At 40.9% G+C, this 16,320-nt stretch overlaps 1 non-coding gene across 1 annotated transcript; it reads left to right on the top strand.

Moving 5' to 3' along the window:
- Window positions 1-15,250: 15,250 nt before the first annotated feature.
- On the top strand, window positions 15,251-15,323 carry Trnat-agu (transfer RNA threonine (anticodon AGU)). The gene has a single exon. It is a non-coding gene; the product is annotated as a tRNA-Thr (tRNA).
- Window positions 15,324-16,320: the final 997 nt, after the last annotated feature.

The following is a 16,320-nucleotide window of genomic DNA, read 5'->3' as shown; positions in this document are numbered from 1 at the left end:
CCTTGCACTCCCACATCTGCATAGAGAAACCGATAGTCGGTATCTTCAACACAATACTGAAAGTGTCTAAAGTTGTAGTAAGCGCTCCCAGCATGAGCGGGATTAACAATTTACATGTGTTTTCCATCTAAAGACCCTATGCAGTGAGGAAAGTTCAGCGAATCTCACGGTCTTGTGAAATTTCCTTCCAGTGCGCTCCAGAAAATGGAACTAATATATATATATATATATATATATATATATATATATATATATATATATATATATATATACGTTTTCTCCTTTTTTAGGGTGTGTCGGAAGAGATATGTGGAGAAGAGACTGTCCCCAACATCATTGGAAAACGGAGCAAGTACTTCGGGTTCTCTTTCAGAGGCTTCTACGTACCCTCTTTGAAAGAAGGTAAAAGTACGAGGGTTATTCGGAAAGTAAGGAACGATCGGTCACGAAATGGAAACCACAGTGAAAATGCGATGAAGTTTTGCACAGGTGTGTTGGGCAGTGTCTCTAGTATGCACGTCGATCGTGTCGCGTCGTTCTTTTTAGTTCTGAGCACACATGGACCACATAAAGATACCTAGAACAATAGTGTCCACCGCCAAGTACGAGGGCCTGGTGAGAAATTTCGCCTGAAGCTATGCAGCCAACAATACATGACTGTCGTACACTTTCTGCAGGGGTGATGAAGATCCTCCTGCATCGTTTTCAATTGGAAGTGTTTGATTACCCACAATACAGCCCGTAATTGTCTCCCTCTGAGTTTCATCTCTGGTCACATGAACCGCTGGCTATGAAGACAACATTTTGGCACAGACAACGAGCTGTAGGCCAGCGTAGAGAATTGGCGGAAAGCACAGGCGGCTGCCTTCTATGACGAGGGTATTGGAAACTTGGTACAACGCTACGACAAACGTCTAAGTCGGACCGGTGACTATGGACATAAGTAGCTGGAAGTTGTACCTAACTGTTGCAAATAAAACGGTTTTGATTTTTACTGTGGTTTCCATTTCGCGCCCTATCGTTCCTTGCTTTCCGAATAGCCCTCGTAATAAAACAAAATTCTGCTGAGGCATGCAAGTGACCACATTCTGAGGAAAAAGGAGGTCGAGTCTGTCTCGTTTCCGAAGTACGTCGAAAGTGAACGGAGAGACTTTAGCAACAAAAAACGTCTTGCTGTCCTTCAAAAGAGGGTGCAAGACTTGATTTTCGAGGCAAGAGTTGATAAATTGAATTATTTTACCGTGAGTCTTCTCAAATGCAAGTGCAATGGCGGAGTCAGGCTTTTTGCCTGTAATTATTACAAATGAGGGGCAACCGAAAATGGTTACATTTTAAACGAGGAGAATTGGATTTTGCTATCCAAATTTTTATACGAAACGCCGAATAACGATGCCAGCTGGTGTTTGGTTTTTATAATCGGGGAATGTAGGATCGCCTTTGGTGAAATCCTTCAGTCTGTTTAACGGTATTGTAATGCACGGTATGAAGCATGAAATCAAAGTACAATAAAGATAACAGGTACCTGCCTTAATTTCCCCTCGAAGTTTCTAACTCATCTTTGGCATTATTTCGCTGAGTTTTGGATTCGGAAATCCTATGCTAGTACTTAAGGAACTGTACGAATCTGTAGAAACTAAAAAGCGTAATGTAACGGCAGGTTGTTCAGCAGGGCCAGGGGATACAGATTGTCGAAAAATTTGTATTCTTTAATATGCAGTACGTATTTCGCAACACTTCAAAGTCCGTTGACGACATACGAAAAAGTTTCTGGAAACCCTGTATGTCTTGAACTTTCAGGTAACTCATCACTGAACTGTTCGTCCATGACTACACCACTTACTGAGAAAGTTACGCATCCACCACCTACATTCCTTTCTCCTATTATTCTCCCTTCTTAAGGTTATATTCACACCGCTAGCGCAAAAACTTAGAACTTCTGGGTCGGACACCATGTTCCGTGGAACTGACTGGCTACATTGACAACGCTCACTCTGCCTACTTTCGCCGGGCACATGTCCCTGAGCTATGTCGCGATAAGCATGTACCGAGGTACTTTCCTCCGCGGCTTGTGCCGGGAAAAATCTCCGCGACGAATCCGTCAGTGCGAACGTCGTTAACGACAGCGCACTGACAGGATGATACTGAAGAATCAAACTCAGTTTCAGCAGCTTTTCTAAATCTCTCACCCGACCTTTGATGCCAAAAGTTCACTTGAAGTACGCAATTTACGTACACTGAATACAATTTGAGTTTCTTCTAAGATAAGAGTGGATATTCATTTGATATTGTGAGTCAGTACGCTCGGACAGTACGCACGGATGTGATAGGAATGGAGAAACTATGTAAGACGTGTGGTATTGCAAGTAGAAACGATGCATTTATCTAATGAAGCAAGCATCAAAATTATTTAACCGTGTTTATACGAAACAGAAGTGCAGTTTATAATTCGCCCGCGTGTGGGTGTCTCTTCTAAGGAGTAAAAACTATTGGATTAGGTCATGTGAAAGACTGTAAAAGTAATAATTACCATACATAGAATCTATGTAAGCGGTTGTGAGCGGTTACCACCGTGTCACTAGGCACCTGTTTTTATTTTATGATTGCTGTCCCTCACAGAATTCTTTTGTCCGTGGATATTATAACTTAACGGTGCTACCTGTAACATTTACTGAATACAAGTACACGTGATGTAGTTTCTCTAACTTGCCTGACATGATCTTTCGCATTCAGATTCTTCTCGGAAACCAACTGTGGTGGTATAGTAGTTAAGGCATTCAGAAGGAGCACCTTCCGAAACATCGTCTCCTCATAAGAATTTACTGGTTTTGTGGTTTCACTTGATCACTTAAAGAGAAAAGGAGGGTGATTCCTTGAACTCTGGGAGCTTTAGTCGGGAACCGCGCTATCGCTACGGTCGCAGGTTCGAATCCTGCCTCGGGCATGGATGTGTGTGATGTCCTTAGGTTGGTTACGTTTAAGTAGTTCTAGGTTCTAGGGGACTGATGACCTCAGTTCTCAGAACCATTTGAACCTTGAACTCTGACACGGCTGTTTTTCTTCACATACTTTCACCATCCCCGCTATTTCTTTTTCTCTCATTACGGAGACATCGAGGGGATGCAAAATATCAACGCTTTCTTCAAACTACAATACGACTCTTCGTATTTGTGCCGTTCGAATGTACCTACTCTATTACGTCCATTACGGTCTTGCAGAAAATTGGATTTATTACATCGCGTACGTGCAATATGACTGTTAATTTAAGACGCTGGAGTCAGACAAAAGATCGATACTTTTTTGTGCAGTACTTTCCACAAAAAAAGGAAAAAAGAAGTATATCGTGTTTTTATAGTATGAAGCAGCGTGGGTGGGCCTAATATTTCTGAAAACTGGCCCTTGTTTGCAATGGTCACGAAGTCAAACTGTAAAATACGTCATTCTGTAAGACGACTGTGTTCGGACACACTATACCGGTGTTGCGTGGTATCAAACGTGTCATCCTGAGCCCCATCCAAAGGTATAACGAGTGTGAGGGCTTTCTTGATGGTGCATTCTACATCCTATGTTATTAATAATGTTCCAAAATATCTTTTGCGTGCGTTATGAGATGTGTATGTATTTCGACATTCTGCATCAACATGGAATTGAGTAGTAACGGTCACTTTTAAAAGCGAATAAGATTGTCCTTAGAAGTGTAGAAACGGATATTTGTAACAAAAGTACCTTGTGAATACTGCAGACAATAACTTATTGACAGAGAATGACAAACGGACATATACTGCAATACCAAAATGAAGTGTTTGTGTTTCTCCCTTGTTGATTTGCTGCTGTACACCTAGTCCGGCGTCTACATAAAGGCACCTGTTCTGGACACTCTTTCAATATTGCTTTGAAGACGTGTGGCTATTACTGGAGGCATACATATCGCTAGCTCGCTTTATATTTACAATTATATGTAATTAAAATAAAGATTATTTACACGAGAAACAGTGATATAAGGAACAGGGATATAGAAGACGTACTAGGAACCGGTGTTATTAGAAACATAACTACTTAGAAGATCGAGAACTCAGCGCATCATAACCAATACATCGCACTGTAGCAATTGCAACATACGTCCTCAGTTATTTGCTGGACGTATCCCAGTATCCATCTTCCTCTACAGTTTTTACCCTCTACAGCTCCCTCTAGTACCATTGCAGTCATTCCCTGAGGTCTTAACAAATGTCCTTCATCTTGTCCCTCCTTCTTGTCAGAGTTTTCCATATATTTGTTTCCTCGCCGATTCTGCGGAGAAGCTCATCACTATTTACCTTATCAATCCACCTAATTTTCAGCTTTCTTCTGTAGCAACACATCTCAAATGTTTCTATTCTCTTCCTTTCCGAACTTCCCATAGTCCATGTCTCACTACCATACAGTACTGTGCTCCAAAAACACATTCTCACATACTTTTTCTTCAAATTAAAGCCTATGTTTGATACCAATGAACTTTTCTTGGCCAGGAAATCCCCTTTGGTCAATGCTAGTCTGCTTTTTATGTCCTCCTTGCTCCGTCAAACAAGAGTTATTTTGCTTCCTAGGTGGCAGAATTGCTGAACTTCGTCTACTTCATAACCCCCAATTCTGATGTTAAGTTTCTCGCTGTTCTCATTTCTGCTGCTTGTCATTACCTTCGTCTTTCTTCGATTTACTCTCTATCCATATTCTCCACTCATTAGACTGTTCATTTCATTCAACACGTCCTGCTAATCTTATTCACTGACGATAGCAATGTCACATCTATGAATCTTGTCACTGATATACAATTACCCTGAATTTCAATCACTCTCTTGAAACTTTCTTTTATTTGCGTCATTGCTTTTTCGATGTACTGATTGAAAAAAGGGGGCTAAAGACCTCATCTCTGTCTTACACCCTTTTTACTCGGAGCACTTCGTTCTTGGTCTCCCGCTCTTATTATTCCCTCTTGCTTCTTGTACGTATTATACATCATGCGCCTTTCCCTTTAGTTTACCATCACTATTCTCAGAATGTCGAACATCTTGCACCATTTTACACTGTCGAACGCTTTTTTCCAGGTCGACAAATTCTATAAACGTGTCCTGATTTTTTTTAGTTTTCCTTCTATTATCAAACGCAACGTCATAACGGCCTCTCTGGCGCTTTTATCTTTCCTATCGCAACATGACAGGTCCTCAATTTCCTTTTCCACGTTATGAGATGTAAATGTTAATAAAAACCACCACAGCTGGATTTCTAAATGAAATTTTGTAGGTGACCCTAGAAAGTACACAAAAAACCACTTCTAACTAATTATAACAAAGTGGCAGGTATGTGACAGTGTCATCAATAAGAACTGTCTAGTTATAATATTCGACGCTAAATGGCACATTTCGCAACATGACGAGCACTCTGAAACACTTCGTCGATAACCTGGCGCAAGTGCTGCAATCAGTACATGTAGGTAACATGCGCTGTACAATATGGCACAGAATGTTATTAAAGGGAGTCGCGCTTTCAGGATTTTGGTAGAGTAAGCGAAAAAAGTAATTTCTCAGCAATGAAATATACTTGGGTGATGGGCAAACTAAAGCACCTAATACTTTGGTTATGGTAACAGCCAACCAGCTAAGCACCTTCGACAGTCCTTGCCCTTCACAGGTTTCCCCCACATCTAAAGACACGCTGTTGTTTCATGCCCAGTGAAAAGGCTATGCCAGCCAAGTAACACTCGGTATTTCAACTGGAGAATAGGAGTATCTTAAAATCTAAAAACGTAAGTCGAAAGCGGGGCGGTATACAAAAAGAAACAAATTAAACTAATCCCTGACATTCAGACACACCTAAATGTAAATTTACGCCAATGGAAGTACATCATATTGTAAAGTCACTATAAATCTGATGGCTGGTTTAGCCACGAATGCTTTAGTAGCAATGGTCCTATTAGATCCTGTACACCCTTGACTTCCCCCGACTGAGTGGCTGTGTTTTCCAGCCAGTTACACGTGAACATGGCGAAACTTCTCATTTCCCTCGTTAAGAAACCACTGTCAGAGACGAAAGAAGTGGCGCAAGTGGCAGAAACAGCCCTTAGGCCGTCTAATGAAAGAATCCCGAATTCATATTCTGATCCCACTGAGCTACACCAGTTAGGTACAAGAACAACAGGCAGGTACAAGAACAACAGGACGCTGCAGTAAACAATAGGGTATTTGACTGATTTCCGGAATTGCCTCAAATGTTAATTATGTCTTTTTATGCTGCTAATATGCTTTTCTTCCTCTTGAATTTCAGTATATTCTTCTATAAAAACAGAAATATAATTCAGATAGTTTGAAAGCCCGCTAAAACGCTCCATTCGAGTCATGTGATGCCTGTGACGTCACTAGCTAGCTCGCTGCTCCTACTGTCATAACGCTAATTCACAGATATGTCTTGTTTTGGTATCTCCGGAACGTGAATACCAAATAGTGCATAGTACCAGACTATATAAATACATCTCTTAAAACTCATAAAAAGTTGTTTTTGAGTGTTCCAGAGAATGAGAAGATACATAAAATGTTGTTGCACTGTACTGGCAAATTACCACCACGCGACACACAAGTTCACTAACCAAATTAAAAATGTGTTGCACTGTGATGCGCTGTGAAGTAAACATCAACTTATGTCCGAGATGCGCTCTCCGACTGTTACAACGAAAGATAGCGTCTTTCAACGAAATTAAAGTCCTAGCGAAATTGTCGTTCTACCCAACTACACCTCACTTGTTCGGTAGCTCAATTGTTTATGTCCATAAATCGCTGGTTCGAATCTAATCCGAGAACATTTTAACTTATTGTGAAACGACTCGACAGTCCTCTCATATAATAACCAAATCACAATCACAAAACTTCATCACACCGATCAGAAACATAATATTATTGTGTTTTCCTTGCTGTTTACATGCTCTCACATTAGCAATCACTGTTCGCACACTGTAGTTGAAAAAGATATTTTCTAATTAATGTGACCACACGCTTTTCACTTTATGAGAAACAATATTTTTATCTTCGTACTGTCCAGCTAGGATCCTTATTGTTTAAACTTCTGCAGTTTCATCGTCTTACGTAACGATGTAAATCTGTTTCAGACGCGAACGTTAGTTTACACTCTAACATCAGAGCCCTTATTTTTGTTGTACACGCTTTATACCTCCCTGCATAACCTCATGATCCTACAGCTCTTTGTAGTGTGGGTGTATGTTGCTATCTTCACTACTAGCAATCCGTTCCAAAAAAGTGAATTGTTTGTTTGCGAAGTGAATTCGTTTAATTCACTACTAACAATGATTTCCAAAAAAGTGAATCGTTTGTTAGCAAAGTAAATATTTTTATCATCTGTTGTCCATTTCTCAGACTAAGGCTAATGTGAAGCTATATATAATACATTCCACAATCGAAATAACTGCTACAATCAGTTCTTGCTGACGCTACTTTCGTACTTCGTATAAAACTTTTAAAAATATAACGCCCTTGCGGGCTTAGAGCATGTGACCTCTTTCTCTGCAGTAGGAGGAGTTATCCATTGCGCCACCGATGGCACGGTAGAAAAATATCTCTGCTGAGAGAAAATAAAGATTAAGTTTTACCAGGAATAATTTTATTGTGCTTTGGATCGTAGCTCAGGACTGATAGTTGACAATCTAGTTATAAAATACTGACCCATTTCCAAAAATTCTACAGTTCCCTAGTTCTAAGCGAGTTTAACAATATTGCAGAATGTTCGTCGTTGCACATATCGCCGCGGTAAATGGGTGCAGCATAAACGCATCAACTTTTGCAAGGCTTCCACTGTCAGTGTTCACAAAATTCCAAAATTCATTTCTGTTGTTAGTTAAAGTTTGTAACTGAGTTTTCCATCACTAAATAGCTAAACTTCCAGCAGAAAAAGTACTCAAAAACCTCGTAACCTCGCCTAACGCTCCTATAACTCACGTATAGCTTCGTCTTACCGCTACTCTGTGACGTCACCAGAGCATCAGCCAATAACAGAGCGTTTCCGATCACGTGACCAGATCTTGATAGTGAATTGATTTTAAGCTTTAATTACATAAAAACCACAGATACTTTGTTAGAACGTTGACACCTAAATGTTGTAGTCAATCAAAATAACAACAATCCGAACCATATTTTTAACGTAGGAAAATAGCCTATTTTGAAGAACAGTACGTAGCTGCAGAGAATACAGACATTTGGCAAAATGAAACATTACACCGCAAAATCATACTACAATAGATACAGATACAATGTAATGTGTATAAATACGGTGGGAGAGAAGGCGAGAAGGAATTTAAAAAAATGTTGGTGAAATTTGACTTGCAACCAACACAGGGCGGAAAAAATAGGTTGTAAACAATTATGAAGAACAGTACGTTGCTGCAGAGAATACATACTTTTGACAAAATGAAACTTTACATTGCAAAATCAGACTGCAGTAAATACAAGTTCAATGTAATGTGTATAAATATGGTGGGAGAGAAAGTGAAAAAAAATTAAAAACCTGTTGGTGAAACGTAATTCGTAACCAACATAGGGTGGAAAGAAATTAAGGTTTTAGCGACACGATTTGTCAGTAGATTATCATACTGGTGAACTGGTTGTCTCCAATATTAACAGGAAATGACGTACAACTTCAATTAAAAAAACTCTAGCTAGTTGTAATTGATAAAAAGCACCAAAACATCTTAACAGCAAAATTGTGTCATTGTATGTTCAGCAGATATGAGTCGTAAACATTGAGATACGTGAAAAATTACCTGCTCTTAAACCGGATCGCTAATTACCCAGACTGCATTCATTCAGTATTTGATAGTGAGAGTACTTAGTAACTTCCAACAAATTTTAGACGTAATTTCTAATCTTTTCCAACCATTTTCTCGTTGACAGGTTTGGATTTGACTTTTTCGTTAGCCTGGGAGTAAATAATCTGAAAATAACAAAACCAACCATAAAAAATTTACAAAAAAATGTTCAAATGTGTGTGAACTCTTATGGGACTTAACTGCTAAGGTCATCAGTCTGTAGGATTACACACTACTGAACCTAAATTATCCAAAGGACAAACACACACACCTATGCCAGAGGGAGGACTCGAACCTTCACCGTACAAATTTTACATTCTTAATGTAATATATTAAACACTACTTCACTACCGACCGACAGTAATTTGTGCAAGCCAATCTGTGTCCAAATTACTTGCCTTTCGTGTGGCAGATGTTGCCCTTCACTTTTCCTATTTTGTGCTATTGTCTTCCACCCAACATCTTTTGTAACACGATTTTCTTCATCTAGTCTCTGCATCTTTTGCTCTTCCCTTCAGTACATCCACCCAGTGTCCAGTTAACTGTTGCAGAATGCCGCAGCAGATACCACACTAGTATGTCACTTACTTTCTGTAAAGGGCTTGCACAGATTTCTTTCCTCGCCTATTATTTTCACAATTTCTTCACTTCGTACTTTAGCTGTCCACTTCGATAGCACCACATTCCATCTTACCACATGTTTGGCATGCCTGATGGTTTTCACCGTAATTGTTTCATATCATTGGTCTTTCATTGATAAAATTCCTATCAATCCAGCCATTTAATTTGTCCCTCCTCCTCCAGAATTTCAATGTGCCACGTTTACAAACACTGCTGCGATCCAGATTTTCCGGTACATCCCCCGCCTTTGTTGCTGCAACCATCAGAGCCCTGTTCTTTAAGCAAACCTTTTTTTCGCCTGTGCTAGACATAGATTCGGCCATTCTCTGTAACAGTCCATCCTAGATACGGGAGCTCTTTTACCTCTTCCACTTTAACCAACGACGATCCCAGTTCCCACGTTTTACACGTCATTACCATCTTCCCCAATTCTTCTTCGTCACCTTGGTCTTTCCCTTGTTTATCCCTGAGCCCCATTACGCCCTAATTACGCTGTCCATTTCTGTCAACAGGTCTTGTATGTCTTCCTTACATCTGCCCATGTATCTTTTTTGTAGCTACCGGAAGTGTAGCCACATTTTCCGCACAGTACGGTTACATCTTCTTTGTTGTTCTACCTGTAAATATCGGGAAGCCCTTAGGCAACATTTGTGCAGTGTCAGCAAATTTATTAAACTTTCTCTGACCACATCTACACTTACGTTCCGAAGATAATATAAACAGCAAATTACATGACGCTTGTTCCACGTGAGTGTTTTACCGATACAGTTAGTCAAAAAAATAAATAAATATACAGGGTGATTCAAAAAGAATACCACAACTTTAGGAATTTAAAACTCTGCAATGACAAAAGGCAGAGCTAAGCACTATCTGTCGGCGAATTAAGGGAGCTATGAAGTTTCATTTAGTTTTACATTTGTTCGCTTGTGGCGCTGCTGACTAGGTGTCAGCGTCAGTTGATGCTAAGATGGCGACCGCTCAACAGAAAGCTTTTTGTGTTATTGAGTACGGCAGAAGTGAATCGACGACAGTTGTTCAGCGTGCATTTCGAACGAAGTATGGTGTTAAACCTCCTGATAGGTGGTGTATTAAACGTTGGTATTGTGCCATTTCAGCCAATAAAGTTTTTGGTCCCTTTTTCTTCGAAGGTGCTACTGTAACTGGACTACAGTATCTGGAGATGTTAGAGAATTGGCTGTTCCCTCAGCTCGAACAAGAAGCACAACAATTCATATTTCAGCAGGATGGAGCGCCACCACATTGGCACTTATCTGTCCGTAACTACCTGAACGTCAACTACCCGAGGCGATGGATCGGCCGCCAGGCAGCCCGTGACAGAGCACTTCATCACTGGCCTCCAAGAAGCCCTGATCTTACCCCCCGGCGATTTTTTCTTATGGGGGTATGTTAAGGATATGGTGTTTCGGCCACCTCTCCCAGCCACCATTGATGATTTGAAACGAGAAATAACAGCAGCTATCTAAACTGTTACGCCTGATATGCTACAGAGAGTGTGGAACGAGTTGGAGTATCGGGTTGATATTGCTCGTGTGTCTGGAGGGGGCCATATTGAACATCTCTGAACTTGTTTTTGAGTGAAAAAAAACCTTTTTAAATACTCTTTGTAATGATGTATAACAGAAGGTTATATTATGTTTCTTTCATTAAATACACATTTTTAAAGTTGTGGTATTCTTTTTGAATCACCCTGTATAATGGAGAGAAGATTGATATGTGTTGCAGTGCAAGCTGAACTTATTTCATCGCCGCAGTGTCACTGGAGAACTATAAAGAATTGAAGATTGTTTGCCGAAAACTATTACTTGTTAATAGATATGGGCGTCTTCACTCGCGTACCTACCTGCTGAAGCATTACAATATTCTTGGCGCAACCTGCACTCGCATGGCTGTGGGTACGACCGAAGCTTCCTTTTAGACGGACCTCACACAACGGAGCAACATTCAAGTAGAGGCTGAAACTGTTTTTCAAACTGTATTTTTGCTTATCATGCGCATACTTGCAGTGCGGTCATACTTCGTCGGCAATAAGTGTTACTTTAGAGTGGTTTAAATTATTTGATACCTGACGTGTAAGTCCAAAGTTGCAACGTGGTCGCAACAAGTGCTGTCTGTATTGGGCCACCACAACGTTGCACTCCTCTGTGCGGTATACAAAATATAATAAAAATGAAATTTTAAGAATACAAAAAAATTTATTTATACGAGAGTTACGTTTTTTCTTGAAATACCCGAAGGTGAAAATTTAGGCTTCCATATAAGTTTCCAACGAGAGAGCTTGCAGCTACAGCACGTTGCGCGGCGAAACAATATTCTCGACCAAAGTAGTCATTCCCAGTTGTTGGAGAAAGCACAGGCCGCACCCGTCTACAAGAAGGGCAGCAGAAGTGAGCCCCAAAACTACCCTCTAATATCCATGATATCGATTTGTTGTAGAATCTTAGAAAATATTCTGAGCTGAAACATAATGATGTGTCACGAGCAGAATGACTTCCATGCCAACCAGCCTGGACTGCGAGAACATCGCTCTTGTCAAACTCAACTTGTACTTTTCACAAGCAATTACAGTTTCTGATACTAACATACAGGATATGAGACATTGCGTTCCAGTCAAGGCCTTGAAGTAGATGCAGTATTTCTGGATTTCCGAAAAGCGTTTGACTCAGTATCACTTCCACGATTATTATAAGAACTATGATCGTAAGGGTTATCAAGCTAAATTTGTGACTGGATCGAGGATTTTTTGGTAAAGAGGATGCAGCACATTATCTGGTATGGAGAGTAATTGACAGGTGTAGAGATAACTTCGGGTGTGCTGCAGGAAGTGTGCTGGGACCCTTGTTGTTCATATTGTGTGTTAATCATCTTGTGATCAATATTAATAGTAACCTGAGACTTTCTGCAGATGATACAGTTATGTATAATGAGGTACTGACTGAAACGAGCTGCTTAAATATTCAGTCAAATGTTGATAAGATTTCAAAGTGGTGCGAATTTTTGTAACTTGCTTTAAATTTTCCGAAATGTAAATCTGCGCACTTCACAAAACGAAAAATCGTACTCCGCTGTGACTATAGTATCAGTGAGGTACAGTTGGAATCGTCAACACTTTGCAGGGACATTAATTGGAATATTAATAGACTTAGTTGTGGGTAAAGCAGATGGTACACTTCCATTTATTGATAGAATGCTAGGGAAATGGATTCAGTCTACAAAGGAGATTACTTACGTATCACTCGTGCCACCAATCCTAAAATATGTGGGACCCGTACTAGACCGGAATAACAGGTGATATTTAAGGTCTACAAAGAAGGACAGCGAGAATGGTCGCATGTTTGACTCATGGGAGAGAGACACAGAGACGCTGAAAAAACCGAACTGGCATACTCTCGAAGACAGACGCATCCTATGCCGAGAAAGCCTGCTTACAAAAGTTTCAACAGCCGTCTTTATATGATGGCTCTACGAATATACGACAACCCCCTATATATCGGTCCCACGGGAATCACCAAGATACGGTTAGATTAATCACAGCAAGCACGGAGGCATTTAAGCGATCATTTCTCCCTCGCTCCATACGTGATGTAAGGAGAAAAAGACCTAATAACAGGTACAATGCAGCGTATAGATGTAAAAGTAGAAGTAGAATGTAAGCGTAGTTCATAGTGGTGTACTCGTAATTGGTGCAGTCCAGCCCGCTTGCTATCGACGCATTTTTTTAAGGTAATGAAAATTCACATCCACCTACGGCAGAATTCTTAGATGGAACACAAACTACTATTGCCATTTGCACTTCTATGTTAACGATTATGGTGCAGCTGTTTGGAACATATTATCCCAACATTCAATGGATCTCATGCCTCCACAGACGCACTCCAGCGCCACATTACACACATAACCACTTCAAATTCTAGGGCCAGACGTTCAGCATAACCCGACCTGTGATGTAGCTGCTGGTAAACTTTTGTGGATGTGAGGTCGTGGTCCAAGAAACACCTCTGTTCCTGACGTTTCGTCCAGGACCACGCTGGATATCCTCAGAGGTGCTCCTCCACTGAGTCTTGCCGACTACCACGACCTTACGTCCCGAAAGGTTTATCAGCAGCTATGTCATCCAGTCGTGAAATCCTTCATTCTATGACAACCTGTGATACTGAATCCGGTATCATTTATTTTTATCAACTCGTCGTCGACAATGTCACAGTGGCAGGAGGGTCGACTCCGTTCGCCAAGAACAAAAGACGGCCTCCCGCCGAAAAGTCGTGCACTGATCAGACAATAGATTCATATTTCAGACGACCATGGTTCATATCCGCGTCCTGCCATCCGGATTTAAGTGTTCTGCGATTTTCCTAAAAGCCAGAATGGTCCCTTTGAAACGGTGTTCTCTGTCCTCTCCCGATCGGAGTATGTGCTCGATCTCCAACTACATCACCATTAACCAGATCCTTCTTCCTAGTGTTAAGACTCAAGCTCCACCAGTGGTTGCCTAAGTGGTAGAGACAGCCTCATGAAACCGTTGTCGGAAAGATTCCGACCAGGACACGAACCAGTGGATATGAACCAGTGTCCTTCGGAGTACGACTTGACCACTATTGCACAAAACCACCGACATAATAAATATTTCCTGTTCTCTGTTCCGAATGCTTCAAACCACGCACAGTTTCTGATGCTGAGATTCATCGTATGAGACAATACGCTTTCCTCCAAATTAAATGTAGGCCAAACGATGTTAATATTGCATAGAAAAGCAGCAGACTGAAATTTTTAAATTAATGTCCGTGCTATCAGTTTGTAAGTAGGCTGTTTAGGTTTTTATGTTGGTAACGGCACGTAGCGCTCTCTATTAAAATCGCTGACTTCGCTGTGTGCAGTCTGTGGCTGGCTGGACTCATTGTTGCAAGTTATTCGCCAGTGTAGTGTTGGGCAGTTGTATGTGAACAGCCCGTAGCGTTGGGCTGTTGGAGGTGAGCCGCCAGCAGTGGTGGATGTGGGGAGAGAGATGCCAGAGTTTTGAGAGGTTACTATGAGCGGACGATCTGGACGTGTGTCCGTAGGAAAAAGGGAATCTGTTAAACTGGATGTCACGAACTATTTTATATATTATGACCTTTGAATACTATTAAGGTAAATACATTGTTGTCTATAAAAAATCTTTCATTTACTAACTAGGCCTGTCAGTAGTTAGTGGCTTCAGTAGTTTGAATCTTTTATTTAGCTGGCAGTATTGGCGCTTGCTGTATTGCAGTAGTTCGAGTAATGTAGATTTTTGTGAGGTAAGTGATTCATAAAAGGTATAGGTTAATGATAGTCACGGCCATTCTTTTGTAGGGATTGTAGAAAGTCAGACTGCGTTGCGCTAAACTATTGTGTGTCAGTTTAGAAATTTTGAGAATAACTAAAGAGGAAACAGGCTCAGTACGTTCAGTTTCACTCTGGAGTTTGAAAATCAAGTAACGTAGAAGTTTTACCAGCATGGTCAGTTTTTACATTCAAAGGGGAAGTTTCAAGTCCTCACATAAAAAATCCAAATAGCATTGTAAAAGAAAAATTTATCCTTTTTCTGTGTGTAATAACTCTTTGGATATATAAAAATAGGACTGTTTAAAATAGTAATGCTAAAATACGATTAAAGATCTGTAGCAGTTTTAGTTACAAAAAGATATCATTGACTAAAGCTCTGGTGCGTGTGGACAATCCAGTTGTTTCAGAAATGTATTATACATTTCGATATTTCCTAGTTCCCGTCTAGAACGAGCAGAAGGTGTGTTCCGGATGGCGCAATGGTTACCGCAACTGCCTAGTAAGCAGGAGATCCCTGGTTCGAATCCCGCTCCGGAAAACATTGTCACTCATTGTCGCTGATTCCAAGCAATGTCCCGATGCGGCTGACGTCCGTATTCCTTTCCTTCCCTTTCTCCCCCCTCCCCCCCCCCCACCCATCCACCTTCAGTTTACATATAACTATAGTTCGTAAGTACATTGGTATGTGAAACTTAAGAACGAAAGTATCTTTCGCTTGACATGTCACTGCCAAGGAAGAAAAATGTTCAAATGTGTGTGCAATCTTATGGGACTTAACTGCTAAGGTCATCAGTCCCTAAGCTTACACACTACATAACCTAAATTATCCTAAGGACAAACACCGATACCCATGCCCGAGGGAGGACTCGAACCTCCGCCGGGACCAGCCGCCAAGGAAGATATCTCCATGAATATTGCACCATACGCTGTAGTTACATAGTAAGAACAGCTATAGCAAAGAAGGCAACTGAAAGAAACACGCAGTGGGGCGAACAGAGGTAGTAACACTCTTACTCAAAGACAACAATGAGACTGAAGTAAACGCCATTCATGGTGGTTGCCTCAATATTAGGAAAGGTGGGACATGGTTCTTAATACGTTGTGTGATCACCACGGGCGGCAATGTTTCCTCTGTGCTCCCACGTTATCCACAAAGTTGGTGAGCACTTCTTGTGGTAGGGCATTCCATCCCTCCATCTGCGCGGTTGAAAAATGCTGGATGGTCTTCGGTGGATGTGAATCATGTCCGACAGTTTCTTGGGTTCACTACATGTTAACACCTCATATGAGGGCACGTCCAGTACTGTTGAACATGATCGTTTCGATGATCCAAGTGTTATGCCGTGAAAAGACCTAATGTTGCTTGGGCGTACTGACCTCCAACTCTTTAACACGTGCACTCACTAGTCAACATTATTGTGACACTATCCCACTACCCCATGTCCCTCTTTTCGGAGGTACATTCGGCCTTGAGATAATTGTTATGAATGGCGATCCGCAACCGCAAGAGCTCTCGGAACTAGTAGATATTCGCG

This window comes from Schistocerca serialis, chromosome 2 (genome assembly GCF_023864345.2).
Source record: "Schistocerca serialis cubense isolate TAMUIC-IGC-003099 chromosome 2, iqSchSeri2.2, whole genome shotgun sequence".
In the NCBI taxonomy this organism is placed as follows: domain Eukaryota; kingdom Metazoa; phylum Arthropoda; class Insecta; order Orthoptera; family Acrididae; genus Schistocerca; species Schistocerca serialis.
This window is presented reverse-complemented; position numbering and strand designations above follow the sequence as displayed.